The 12,758-nt window shown below is 43.8% G+C and overlaps 1 pseudogene; it reads right to left on the reverse strand.

The window, feature by feature from the left end:
- Positions 1-10,892: 10,892 nt before the first annotated feature.
- Positions 10,893-11,200, reverse strand: LOC102927504 (metallothionein-2 pseudogene; annotated as a pseudogene).
- Positions 11,201-12,758: the final 1,558 nt, after the last annotated feature.

Consider the following 12,758-nt stretch of genomic DNA (forward strand, 5'->3'; position numbering starts at 1 on the left):
GTTTGGAAAGAGCGGAGACACATTTTTGCTCACATAAATTATACATCATGACAAAGTACTTCTTCCTAGGCTCCGTGGAATGCCATGGATCGTGTCTGCTGAGGCCTCCTGAGGCACAAGCTGCCATTTACGCCTTCTTAATTAGCAGTGTGCTGAGTTGCACTTTGTTATGTGCTATTCTCAATTATTCGGATAAATCTCTGTTCAAGTAACACTTGTGAATCTGTTTTTTTTTTTAATTTCTGCTTTCTTTTGTTAAGTAGTTTGATTCTCTGAAATGTGCTTATAAACATACCAGAGGACCCTAGTTTAGTCAAGGAAAGACAAGATCATTAATCTTACTTTGCAGTAGTCACACAACACGGTCCTATCAGGATATGGGAGGATCTCAGGGTGTGACTTCCGGTCTCAAGTCAGGAAGGAGGATGAGCTTTTAGATCAGCTAGATTTAGGGTCCCAGCCCTTGGGCAGGTTGGACTGAGGTTGTGTTTTGCTTGTTTTCCAGTTACACTTGTTGGGCACATTGTGGGGTCAGTACAGATTAATATTCAGCACATGGATGGAGTCTGGCACATGGTGGATGTTCCAGGATATCCATGCCTTCCTCCTCTGAGGCCTCCCACAACTGACTTCCAACTTTTACCCAATGGGGAGTTATGAACTCCAGGGGCCGGAGTGAGGTTCATAAGCCTCCCCCTGGGTGGAGGCAATGGTGATATCCAGTGATAGATAGAAAGCTCTTATCCCTTTGCCTCTCATGGTGGATGGGATGATGGAAACAATGTCCAGCACACCTGTCCACTGTTTCAGCCAGGCCCTGGGCCAAGAGGTCCTGATGTATCAACATCCTTGAAGTTTCAGTCTGTTCCCCCTGTCTCCACTCTGCAGCAGCCCCAGTCCAGTGTCTGTCTCTTTGCTTGTGCCAGATTTACTTCTTTGGTGACATGATGATCCATCAGAGGGGACGGTGTGTCTTTCTTGAGTGTGTTATCCTGGGAATTCAGCATGGTGCCAGCTCCAAAATGCTTGTTCACTATAGACCCGTTGGGAGTTAGGTGCTGATTGATGTTTCCTGAGGGTAGATCCTGTTCTCAGTTCTTTATAAGCATAACCTCATTTCATTCTTCCAACAGTCCCAGCCACCTATAAAAACTTGCAGCAGGACCACATCACACAAAATCCATCAGTCATTTAGGGGCATAGTTCACCAGTGTTAAATGCATTCAGGTTGGTATTCAAGAGTTTTTGGAACCTTCTCATCATGCAAACTTGAATCATAAGTTCCCCATTCCACTTCTGTGAATCTGCCTACTCAAGATGCCTCATAAGTGTGAACTCATGCATCTTTGTATTCCTTCGACTGGCTTATTTCACTTAATATAGTATCTTTAAGCTTCATCAATGTCATAATTTCTCTCTTTGTCAAGGTCGAAAATTGCCCTTTTTTAACATCTATATCATTTTTCTTATTTATTTATCTGTTGGTGGCCATTCAGGTTGCTCCCAGGCCTTAGCTGTTTCAGGTTTACCAGCATCGGGTTTGTATGGGCACGAGAGTGCAAATTAGAGACCATTTTGTCTAGACTTTCCATATACAGATCTGAAGATTAGAAAGGTTTACTATTTGGCCAAAAGTTCCAGCTGGAGAGTGGTCAAGGTAGGGTTTGAACCTGGATCTACCTGCCTCTGCAGCTTCTCCTGTCCCCACCAGGATACACACTTTTGTTCAGGGAGCCTCTGAAGGTGGAAAAGAGAATCTTGCAATTCAAAGCCTAGAGTTTATTTGTGAGAACTTTGTATCAGGCCTAGGGAGTTTGTCATTGTATTACATGAGGAAGATTGAGGGTGGACTGAAGTAGAATTGACACAGACCCCTGTCTTGGTGGAAAGATGATGCAGGGAAGAAATAGAATTCAAAGAAAGTTCTAGAAGTGAGTCCTGCTTCTTTTATTTTTCTCAAGACAGACTCTTGCTAAGTAGACCAGGCTGGACCCAGCCTATTTACTACCCTGATTTGCTACTTAAAAACAACAACAACAGCAACAACAACAACAACAACAACAACAACAACAACAACAACCAAAACCCCAAACAAAGAAACAATTATGTAAAAGCATCTGGTGGTCTTGGTGGTGTAGGCTTATAATCCCAGCCACTCAGGAAGCAGAGGTTGGATTGCTGGAAGTTTGAGACTAGCCAGGGGTACATAGCAAGACTGTTTCAAAAAAGCAATGCAGAGAATGATACAGAAAGTCACCTGATGCTGTGGGATGGTCAGTATGTCAAATGTTTTGTTTTGATTGGTCAATAAATAAAACACGGATTGGCCAGTAGCCAGGCAGGAAATATAGGCGGGACTAACAGAGAGGAGAATTAAGAGAACAGGAAGGCAGAGGGAGACACTGCCCGCCACCTCCATGACAAGCAGCATGTGAAGACGCCAGTAAGCCACGAGCCACGTAGCAAGGTATAGATTTATAGAAATGGATTAATTTAAGATGTAAGAACTAGATAGCTAGAAGCCTGAGCCATTAGGCCAAACAGTTTAAATAATATAAGTGTCTGTGTGTTTATTTTATAATTGGGCTGTCGGACTGCCAGGGCTTGGTGGGACCCGGAGAGAAAACTCTCCAGCTACAACCTGATATTGACCTCTGGCCTCCCATGTGCACAGGCACACATACAAACATGTGCATACAACACACACACACACACACACACACACACACACACACACACACACACAGTGGGCCTGGAAGACAACTTAGTGACACAGCACTTGTCTAGCATTACTAAGCCTTAGGGTCTGCAAAAACAATCAAAAACTAAAAGAAAACAAAAGCATTCCAAATGGTTCATAAACTGTGTTCACAGGTGCACACACAATTATTTTTTTCTCTTTGAAGCATTGAAAATAAGCTTGTGGGTTTAAGAGACACTCCAAATGATGAATGGTCTCTGTTTCTGTACATTGTAGGCAATCATACCAAATTGTTTAGACAAGTTTGCTAACAGATATGATCTATTTATCTAGACAGATATTAATTTTCCAGCTCCTTGACCTGCTGACAAATCCCACTGGAGCTACATCACGACAGATTTCAGTAAAAGTGGAGGTTGCAAATGATTGCTGAGAGAGTTCAAATGAGAGGAAGACTTGTCACACATACTGCCTTTTGGTTTAGATGATACGCACAATGTCAGATTAGAGGTTGTTGCAGTTTTATTTCCTGTGCCTGGGATAAAAGAGCCTAACAAAAGCAACTTAGAGGGAAACAGGGTTTCTATGGGTCACAATTCCAGGTTACAGACTACCATTGTAGGAAGCCAAGGCAGCAGGAACCCAATTTCTCCTTCCATTTATCCTCTCTGCCTGCCAGCCCCACCTATTTCTCTCTCCTGCCTCACTGTTGGTCGTTCAGTTCTTTATTAGCCCATCAGGTGTTTTAGATAGGCACAGTAACAGCTTGACAGAGTTAAACAAATGCAACATAAACAAAAGTAACAACCTTAAAATAATATTTTACAACAGAATTGTATTTGTTTGCTAAATAACAAAAAGCCTTTATGTCCAAGTGTATATAGAATATCATCACTGCGACTGTTAGTTTTGTCAGCTTGACACAATCTAGAATCGTCTAAGAAGAAAGTCTCAATGAGGAACTGTCTAGATGAGGTTGGCTCATAGATATGTCTGTGGGAGAATGTCTTGATTACATTAAATGATGTTTGAAGACCAAGCCTAAAAGTGGGCAGCACTATTCCCTAGATTTACCAAGCCTGAAAGTGGGCAGCACCATTCCCTGGATTTTGGTTTTGAACTATGTAAGAGTGGAGAAAGCAAACTGAGTACTAGCAAGCATGCCTTCATTTTCTCTCTCTGCTCTTAAGGAGAGAAAGGAGCAAGAGAAAAGAAGGAGAAGGACTTCAGGGGCCAGCCATCCAGCTACACATGAAGCCATGGAGTAAGAAGTAATGAAAAGTATACAGAAATAGAGAAAGGTAAAAGCCCAGAGGCAAAAGATAGATGGGATAATTTAAGAAATATTGGCTAGAAACAAGCCAAGCTAAGGCCAGGCATTTATAATTAAGAATAAGCCTCCATGTGTGATTTATTTGGGAGCTGGGTGGTGGGCCCCCCAAAAGAGCAAAAACAAACAACACAAGTCAGTTTGTGTCAGTCCAAGTGGATCATCAGCCATTTATTATTTCTGGTCCAGGTAGTAGAAGTTTTGCCTCTAGGAATGACGCTGTCTCTGGCATGTTTGCTGTAGACTGACACTGAATAGCTGGCTTGAAACATTGATAGCTACAAAACAAAACCATGTAGGGGTGGTCTGAAGTATATGCCTCTTTTGTGTGATGTATGGTCATAATTTAGGATTATCAGTGATTAAGAAGTTGTTGTTAATCTCAGTAGGTGCATTTTCCATCTGTGAAATGTAGATTTCTGGGGCTAGGGACATAGCTCAGTTGGTGAAGCACAAGGACCAATCCAAGTCTGGCTCCTCAGAACCCATGAAAAAAATCCAGATGTGGTATATACCCCTGTAATCCCAGCTCCTGTGCCAGGGAGGTGGAGACAGGAGGATCCCTGGACTTTAGTGGGTAGGCAGCCTAGGTGAATGGGTGAGCACCAGGTTCAGTGAGAGACCCTGTCTCAATGAATAAGGTGGAGAATGATGGAGGGAGATACATGATGTTGACCTCTGACCTTCTCATTCACACATATGGGCACAAGTATCCACATGCATATGTATAACACACACACACATGCACACACATTATTGATACTTTAGACATTTTATTTTTTTTTAATTGTGTGAATCTGTCCTAGATTATAGGATGTTTAAGGTTACCCTTGTTCATTGCCTACAAGATATCAGCAAAACTCCTTCGCTGTGACAGTAAAAAGAATCTCCAAACATTGTCCAGATTCTCCAAGGGCCAAAAGTTGCCTCCCTGTCGTCAGGTGTCTGCAAACTTTCTACATGTGGCTCTGGTTTTATGGATAGTTGCAGGGGATGTCACATGGACCCTGCTCTTTATAGCAGTTATTAACATAAATATTCTTATTTGTAATTTTGCTAGCTGCCTGGCAAGGGAGATTAATGGAGCAGGGGGAAAGCAGAAATATCTCCTTGTGATATTGCGGTACTCTGGATTACACACACAGTGAGGTGCCAATAAAGAAGACAATAAATGCAATAACCTTCAGTTGAAGCCTGTGTTCCTGAGGATGCCTGCTTCCAGCTTTATAGTGTCCCTTAATGATAGCCTCTCTTACTGGATCAGTTAATTGTATGTTTCTTTTTCATCTTCATTGATATCACCTGGAGTTTGTTCCCTAGCATTTCATTGTTTTATTACTGCTAACCAGTAAAGCGTGGCTACCCATTCATCATTAAAAATGTCAGTTTGTTTTCTATTCCATATATCTGGCTGACTTCCTGCGGATGGATGGAGAAATCTATTAGACTTTGATGGAGCTAAAATTATGTTTCTATTGATCAGTGTCTTTTGCATGGTAAATCTCGTTGAAACAAAACCTTAGGATTTCAACCTGTGCAGGTGAACAATAATCCTGAGGACAGATGCAGCACCCCAATAACAGGTGAGAGTAACCTCTTCAGGTACATCCCAGAATATACCATTTAGGTTACATCATAAGGTAATTTGACTGTGAATAAAGGTTTTTTTTTTTTTAGTACTCTGGTCTTCTCTCTTTGTACATGGAAAAGCATAAGGTCAAGAGAGACGATGGTGATGTCATCGAGAATGTATGGAAAGAGCTGGGGAGATGTCTCAGTCAGTGAAGTGATTGCCATGCAAGCATGGGAAGTTGATTTCAGTTCCTAGAATCTATATAAATAACTGGGCATGGTGGCGTGTCCTGTAGTCCCAGTGCTGGGAAGGTAGAGACAGATGGCTTCCTGGAGACTGTTGATCAGCCAGCCTAGACAAATCAGCTGGTTCCAGTCCAGTAGCAGACCCTGAAACCAGGTGAATAGCGTCTTGAGGAATAATATCCAAGGCTGATCTTTGGCCTCCATATGCACACACACACATGTGCACATGCACCTGAAACTACATGTGCACTCCTATAAACATGAACACACACACACACACACACACACACACACACACACACACACATGCATGCACGAATGCACATGAATGTATAGTAGAACAGGTAGTTCCAGAAACAGGACTGAAAGCCTTTGTGAAAGATTTAGTAATGGTCTTAATCCAGGGGTGACAAACTTCAGCTTTTAGGCAAACATGCTTGCTGCCTATGTTTCTAAATAAAGTTTTATTGGAACACTGTTACACACATGTTTACTTACTGCTGTTTTTATTCCACAATTGTGGAGATGAGCAGTTGTGGCAGAGATGGTATGGTGCACAGAGCCAGAAGTGTTTACTAGACAGCCTTTCATGAAAAGCTTTCATGTAATGATCAACTCCCACTTCCTTTATTTTATATTTTGCAGTGTCCCTGTTATGGTTAGAGTGCGAAATAACCCTCCCAAGCTCATGGATTTGTACTCTTGGTTCCCAGATGGCCATGCTGTTTTAGGAGTGTGCTGGATAGTTTTATGTCAACTTGATACAAGCTAAAGTTGTCTGAGAGGAGGGAATCCCAATTAAGAAAATGCTTTCATAAGACTGTGCTGTAGGCAAGCTTGTAGAGCATTTTCTTAATTAGTGATAGATGTGGCAGGGCCCAGCCCATTGTGGGTGGTTCCATCCCTGGGTAGTGGACCTGGGTTCTGTAAGCAAGCAGGACGATCAAGCCATGTGGAGCAAGTCAGTAACACATGGTCCTTCCTGGCCTCTGCAATCAGGTCCTGCCTCCAGGTCCCTGCCCTGCTCGAGTTCCCTGTCCTGGCTTCCTTTGAGGATGAACTGTGATGTGGAAGCATAAGCCAAACAAACCTTTTCCTCCTCAAGTTACTTTGGTCATGGTGCTTTATCACAGCAGTAGCACACCCTAAGACTTTCAGAAATGGTACCAGAGTAGTGGGTAATTGCTGTGACGGACCTGACAATGTTTTGGGGAGGATTGGGGAAGAACTTTGGAATGTTGTGCTGGAAGAGCCATTGAGTGTTGAGAGCTCAGTGAGCTGTTCTGTCGGAGCCTGGGAGATAAGAATGTTTAGGGCAGTGCAGATGATGGAGGTCTGGCTTGCAAAGTTTCAGAGAGAAGCAAAGACTCTACCAGGCCTTTCGTGAGAAGAATTTGTGTGATTCTGGTTAGCTAGAGCTGAAGAATCAGCTGTGATTAAAAGAAACCAGAACCACTAAAGTGAAACCTTTGTTTGGCTGGGACAACAGATGCTGCTTGGCTGGAGCTGAGACATTAGCGGTGATTAAAAAGAGAACAGCATTGTGGAGATGAAGTCTTCTGGGAGTCATCTTTCCTGAGAGTCAGCACACAGAAGCTGCGTTCCAGAGGCGGCCAAGATTGTACCTCGTGCTGGTAGCCAAACTTGGTAGTCCTGGCTTTGAAGGCATGAAGGGGTTGTTCAGAGCAGCTGGGGCTCGGCACTGTGAGAGGCCTGGAGAGGTCGTTGGTGAACGCAGCCTCAGTGGTAGTTGAAGGTCAAGTACTGAAGGGGTCATGAAGAGAAGTTGAGGCTTGGCATCATGAAGAGAGCCCAGGAGAAGCTACTGGTGAAAGTGCAGCGGAAGAGCCCAGCATTTTGGAGAGGCCAGTACCATAGCATGACCACCAAGAACAGCAGCAGCAGGGGAGTGGATGCAGCCAGAGTCTAGATGACAAGCTGTGTCCTGCAGAGGGTGGAGCTGGAGAAGGGACCCAAGCTGTTTCGAAGAGCCCGGAAGATGGTGAGTGCGTCCCAGACACTGGACATTGTGTTATTTACACTGTTGGGAGTTTGGTTTTGCGTTGGTCTGATTGTGACTCTGCCCTGGTTCTTCCTTTATTTAACTTAATTTTTATTTTTATAGGAGGCCATAGTTGAGAGACTTTACACTTAAAAAAAAAGATTTTGGAGTTTTACAGAGTGTAGCTGGAGCCTTTTTTCTGTCCTGCTTGGTCCTGCAGCAGCTTATAAAATAATCACTCAGAGGCTTAATATTAATTACAAACTATTTGGCCTCTGGCTCAGACTTATTACTAGCTAGTTCTTACATCTTAAATTAACCCATTTCTATTAGTCTATGTATCACCATGTGGCTGTGGCTCACCAGTACTTTCACACATCTTGCTTCTTGGGTGGCTTGCTGACATCTCCCTGACTTCACCTTCTTTTCCCTGTGTCTCTGCTTGAATTTCCTGCCTGGCTCTATCCTGCCTTGCTATAGGCCAAATCAGCTTCTTTATTAACTAATGGTGATAAAACATGCACAGCCTACAGAAAGAAATCCCACAGCAACAGAGTCTTTGGATTTTAAAAGAAATGATATAAATATATATTTTTTCAGAGCTGAGGACCAAACCCAGGGCCTTGCACTTGCTAGGCAAGCACTCTACCACTGAGCTAAATCCCCAACCCAAGAAGTGATATATATATATATTTTTTTTGGTTTTTTTTTTTTTTGAGACAGGGTTTCTCTGTGTAGCTTTGCGCCTTTCCTGGATCTCACTCTGTAGACCAGGCTGGCCTCGAACTCACAGAGATCGGCCTGGCTCTGCCTCCGGAATGCTGGGATTAAAGGCATGCGCCACCACTGCCCGGCTAAGAAGTGATATTTTTAAAGAGACAACTTTTAACGTGTTTGAATTTGTAAGGCTGGGGGACTTTTTAAGTTTGTAAAACATTTTATATAGTGATGTTGGTATTAATGTGTGATCTTGGGGATGAACAAGGAAGGAAAGGTTGTGGCTTAACAGTGATGTGTTTGTGTGTCAAGTTGACAAGGGATCATTTGTACTGGATAGTTTTATGTCAACTTGACACAAGTTAAAGTCATCAGAGAGGAGGAAACTTCAATTAAGAAAATGCATCTGTAAGATCAGACTATAAGCATTACTTGGCATTTTCTTAGTGATTGAGGGGGAGGGCCCAACCCATTATGGGTGGGGCCATCCCTGGTCAGGTGGTTCTAGGTTCTATAAGAAAGCAGGCTGAGCAAGTCATGAGAAGCAAGCCAGTGAGCAGAATTCCTCCATGGCCTCAGTAATCAGGTCCTGCCTTCAGGTTCCTGCCCTGCTTGAATTCCTGTCCTGATAGCCTTTGATGACCTGTGATGTGGAAGAGGAACCCAATAACCCCTCTCCTCTCCTCTCCTTTGGCCATGCTGTTTCATCACAGCATCAGTGACCTTAACTAAGACCAGGAGGTTGTGGAACCCTTTGAACCCTTCACCTCTGGGCTCATCCATGCACCTTTGGACTTGCTCATCCTTGTGCCTCTATTGTTGACATGAAAAATGCCAGGGCTAGTCTCTGGGAGGATGAGGGACATGTGGGATGGAATCAGTATCTCTTAGGTTGTCCCACCTCAGGCTAGCCACTATCCACTGTTTCCAGCCAAACTCCAGGCCTGTGAGCCAGGACAATCAAGACCTGCAGCTATTAGACAATGAACAGCAAAAGCCAGTTACTTATGCAGAATTATAGCAGCAGATTAAAGGATACAACTCTCTTGACAATTACATGGGAGTGAAGGATATATTTTAGAGACGGATAAACCTGGATTTAGACCCCCGACTGAGCTACTTCTAACTAAATAGTGACATGACTGTCTTTCAAACCATGTTGCCTCCCATCTGTTTCTCACTGGCTCTTGTAGACACAACTGCTTTCTTGACATGGGCTTTGGAGAAACTGAAGATTGTATCTCTCTATCTCTTGAAGATGGGCATATTCCATAACTTATCATGGTGAACAGACTGTGGGCAAAAGTCACGTGCCATTTCTGGCAAGATCATCCAGTTACCAATTTCCTCCTATTTTCCCACCCATCGTGGCACCAGAGAATAGGCTCATGTGGGGTGTAATATTTAGCTGCCCCACTGAGTATAGTCTTATTGGATGGTAGCCTGGATTGGAGCCACAGGGGACCTGCTGGGGGGCGGGGGTGAGAACCTAGCTTTTGCTGTGTTAAAGTGCTGGAACTTGGAGAATGTGAGTTGAGTTGCTATGGTTGAGTGAATAATTTTGGGGGGGGCATTTTTAGAAATGGCTACAGTTGAGCAAAGCTGTGGTAGAGAGAATTAACCATTTCCTGAAGAAGGCCTACCACTGGGCAAGGAGTAATAGGAGAAAATTAGGCTGTATGTTGCTAACTCCTGGGGTCCAAACCCAAACCTGTCTCCACAACCACATGCCCAGATGAAGTAGCTCCATCCTTTGACCCTTAAGGGATGTACCTAGATTATTTTTAGAAAGTTGTGCTGGATTCAAGGAGAGAGTGGCATGGGGGCACATCTCAGGTCCTGTAGAGGAGCTGGTATTGTGATCCATGTGACAGGCTAGGGTCCCTCTGGGAACTTATCTGAGCCAATGGACTCTGCGTTATACTCGGGGAACTCCTAGGTCACTTCCAAAGAAAGTTAAGAAGATGTGTGAGGATCTTAGGAGCTGTGAAGGTAAGAGGCCAGAAGAGGAGACAAAGAATCAGGGGACATGGTGGCATTGGTAGGGGCACATCAGGAACCACTGGAGGCAGTGTAGAGGCCAAATGCAGGGCCTAGGACCCCAGTAGGCCTAACTTTGAATCTTGGATCTTCTCTTACTTGCTCTGTGACATTGGGTAACTTATTTAACCTCTCTGGTTAAATAGGGCTAACCATAGAACCAATTTTGTTGGGTTGTTGTGAAGATAAAAGTGTGAGAATAACTATAAAAGACATATAGTAGGTAATTATTGGTGATACTTTAACTTTATTTTTATTTATTTATTTATTTATTTATTTTTTAAGTCAATGCTTTTTATTATCAGTTACATGCTTTCATAGACAGGTGTGGAGAATAGGCCAGGGTTGTAAAAAAACGACGTTTCTACACATTGCTCTATTTACACGCAGCTGAGGGGGTCCCACTTCAGGTGCAGCAGCTGCGCTTGTCCAAAGCCTCTTTGCAGATGCAACCCTGGGAGCACTTCGCACAGCCCACCGGGCAACAGGAGCAGCAGCTTTTCTTGCAGGAGGTGCATTTGCACTCTTTGCATTTGCAAGACCCGGAACAGGGGCAGGATCCATCTGTGGCACAGGAGCAGTTAGGGTCCATGACGAGTGGAGGCGGCAGCCGAAGACCGACGACAAGCCGGAATCGAAGTGCTAGGGGACGGTGTGACCAAAACTTTATTTTTTAATTTATATTTTATTCTTTCAAAATCTCTCTCTCTCTCTCTCTCTCTCTCTCTCTCTCTCTCTCTCTCTCTCTCTCTCTCTCTCTCTCTCTCTCTCACACACACACACACACACACACACATTCTTTGATCATAGCTCCCCTTACTTCTTCTCTCCCTTTCTCTCCCGATTTGCACCCTTCTCCCCAAGCCCCCTCTCACTTTCCTGTCTTTTCTTGGGGCCACTGCATTTAATTAGGATTGCCTGCATGCACATGGGTTGGGAGATACTTCCTTGGATGAGGGTAACATGCCAATGGTTGAGGAATTAACCTCATTGCTGAACTTAATCTACAAATATAGGGGCTGTGCCCGCCTGCCCAAGTCAGGTGTTGTCTCCTCACATACCCACACAATGTGCGAAGCTGACGTTTCTTAAAAGGGATATCCTGGGGCTGTGGTGGACTGAGCTGCTCACCTGTACTTCTGCCAATGTGGTGGTGAACTTGCTTGGCCAGTGTTTGTGCCGCAAGGGTATAATATTTTGGAAACAGACTGAACTAGCCAAGATATAATAAGTTCTAGGCCTGATGATACTAAATAAAAGCATGCCCAGTGGGGGCCTGGAAAACCAGACGGCCTCATTTGAACCTGACTGCATGGCTCTGTAACGGCTATGTGAGTGCTGGCTCATGGTATTCTAAATCTCTTGGCCCAGAGGGCTTCAGTATGAACTTGAATTCTCTTAGTGGCTTTAAAGTTTTCACTCCTTTCAATGGGAAGTTGGAGAGGGAGAATTAAAATTTCTTAAGTTATCATCTGGTTGTAAAAAGGTTAGAAGCCCACACAGATTAAATTATGTGACAATTTCCATTTCTACCTGGGCAGCGTGAGCAATTTGGAGATCATGGAAAAAGAACACTTAGATTTTATACAGGATGTACGTATTCCAACCAAGTACCTTTGATTCCTTCTTTTAATTGTTAAGTGCCTTGGGGGTTTTAGCTTATTGAAAGAATCAGGAAGCAATATGTAAGTGGGCCAAGCTCCAGAAGTCGGGGTGAGAGCAGTAAAGACTTGCATTTCCCTGGCAAACAGGAGGGACAGGAATAAATCACCCATCCTGGTTCTCAGCACAGACTAGCAGATGAACCCAGCAGGGCCTATTGCTGGGAAGGCACAAAAGAGGCCCCTGTGGGAGGTTCTGAGTTGGTTCTTAATAGCTACCAGTGGACGTTTGAGGACACCATTTCAAGTTTACAATTACATTTTTGGCAGCAAAGTCATAAACGACTTAATAAAGGATGTTGCAGACTAAATATGCTTGGAGCTAAGAGTTGGTGTGCGTACCGTTAGATGAGAAAAGCTTTCATAATGACAGGCAGACACCTTGTGAATTAATTTCTCAGCATTCATTCTGTCTGTGGGTATTGCTCTGTGCCCAAGTCGGGGCATAAAACTTAAAGAGCCCGGATGATAAAATGAAAAGTGTTTGAG

The sequence above is a fragment of the Peromyscus maniculatus genome, chromosome 1, assembly GCF_049852395.1.
Source record: "Peromyscus maniculatus bairdii isolate BWxNUB_F1_BW_parent chromosome 1, HU_Pman_BW_mat_3.1, whole genome shotgun sequence".
Lineage (NCBI taxonomy): Eukaryota > Metazoa > Chordata > Mammalia > Rodentia > Cricetidae > Peromyscus > Peromyscus maniculatus.